The sequence below is a fragment of the Bombus pyrosoma genome, linkage group LG8 (assembly GCF_014825855.1).
Source record: "Bombus pyrosoma isolate SC7728 linkage group LG8, ASM1482585v1, whole genome shotgun sequence".
NCBI classification, from domain to species: Eukaryota; Metazoa; Arthropoda; class Insecta; order Hymenoptera; family Apidae; genus Bombus; species Bombus pyrosoma.
The window spans coordinates 11,197,094-11,199,547 of NC_057777.1; the positions used below are offsets into that span (position 1 = coordinate 11,197,094).

The 2,454-nt window shown below is 27.9% G+C and overlaps 1 protein-coding gene across 1 annotated transcript in view; it reads right to left on the reverse strand.

Moving 5' to 3' along the window:
- Positions 1 to 2,454, reverse strand: part of LOC122569948 — a 383,055-nt gene that overhangs the window by 205,364 nt on the left and 175,237 nt on the right. The window lies entirely within an intron of this gene.

A 2,454-nucleotide genomic window follows, 5' to 3' on the forward strand; every position in this document is an offset into this window, starting at 1 on the left:
ATACGTTATATCGTAATACCATATATCGTTATACGTTATAACGTAACACTACATAACGTTATACGTTATATCGTAATACTACAAATCGTTATATGTTATATCGTAATACCATATAACGTTATACGTTATAACGTAATACTACATAACGTTATACGTTATAACATAATAGTACATAACGTTAGACGTTATTTTATAATACTATATAGCGTTATACGTTGTTACGTAGTACTACATAACGTTATACGCTACAACGTAATGCTACATAACGTTATACGTCATATCGTAAAGCTACATAACGTTATACGTTATTTTATAATACTATATAGCATTATACGTTATATCGTAGTACCATATTACGTTATACGTTATATGGTATTACTACATATCGTTATACGTTACAACGTAATACTACATATCGTTATACGTTATATCGTAGTACCATATAACGTTATACGTTATATCGTAAGACTATATAACGTTATACATTATAACGTAATGCTACATTACGTTATACGTTATTTTATAATACTATATAGCATTATACGTTATATCGTAGTACTACATATCGCAATACGTTATATAGTAGTACCATATAACGTTATACGTTATATCGTAATACCACATATCGTTATACGTCATATCGTAGTACCACATATCGTTATACGTCATATCGTAATACTATATAGCCTTATACGATGTTACGTAGTACTACATAACGTTATACGCTATAACGTAATGCTACATAACGTTATACGTTATATCGCAATGCTACATAACGTTATACGTTGTATCGTAATACTATATAGCGTTATACGTTGTTACGTAATACTACCTTACGTTATACGTTATATCGTAATACTACATATCGTAATACTACATATCGTTATACGTTATATCGTAGTACCATATAACGTTATACGTTATATCGTAATACTACATATCGTTATACGTTATATCGTTATACCATATGAAGTTATACGTTTTAACGTAACACTGCATATCGTTATACGTTATATCGTAGTACCATATAACGTTATACGTTATATCGTATTACTATATAACGTTATGCGTTATAACGTAATTCTGCATAAGGTTATACGTTACATCGTAATACTATATATCGTTATGCGTTTTAACGTAACACTACATAACGTTATACGTTATAACGTAATACTACATATCGTTATACGTTATATCGTAGTACCATATAACGTTATACGTTATTTTGTAATACTATATAGCGTTGTACGCTATAACGTAACACTGCAAAACGTTATACGTTATATCGCAATACTACATAACGTTATACGCGATAACGTAATGCTACATAACGTTATACGTTATATTGTAATGCTACATAACAGTATACGTTATATCGTAATACTATATAGCGTTATACGTTGTTAGGTAATACTACATTAGGTTATACGTTATATCGTAATACTACATATCGTTATACGTTATATCGTAATATCATATAAAGTTATACGTTATAACGTAACACTACATATCGTTATACGTTATATCGTAGTACCATATAACGTTATACGTAATATTGTATTACTATACAACGTTATACGTTATAACGCAATTCTACATAACGTTATACGTTATATCGTAATACTATATATCGTTATACGTTTTAACGTAACACTACATAACGTTATACGTTATATCGTAATACTATATATCGTTATACATTTTAACGTAACATTACATAACGTTATCCGTTATAATGTAATACTTCATAACGTTATACGCCATAACGTAATGCTACATGACGTTATACGTTATATCGTAATTCTACATAACGTTTTACGTTATATTGTAATACCATATAACGTTATACGTTATATCGTATTAATTTTTTGCAATTTTACTTTTAATTTATAGGAATGCGCTCTCATTTATTAAAAATAATTATGTTCTTAATTTATAATATTTACGCCATTTGATATATAATTTTCTATTACTTGATATATTGTACAATTATTTTCATCATAATCTGATATTTTATATAAATTACCACAGTTCTAAATCAAACACCAGTATCACAGAGGTGTGAATTTACTTTCAGCTTGTAAAAATTAGTATAATTATAAAAACGGTCATTATAATAAACTGTTGAAAGCGTCAATACAATAAAAATTTAAAAATTATTAAATTTCATTGCGTTAGAATGAAAAAGCGTTATAATGTTTCATGACATCAACAAACTGTTATTGTTTGATGTACCTTCTTTCACCTTCTCAAACATATCCCCTCAGGTATATAAATAACACGGAACACGCGCGCGAGCTCATTCGTGTGTGAACTCCCATAACGTGAAGATCGAAGAAGAACCGTTGCGAATTAAATTATCAGTTTATAGCAATTAAGGTATTATTTTAATACATGTAAACAATTCATTTGCAACATTTAAAATATTAATTCATAACATTAAAACCATTAATT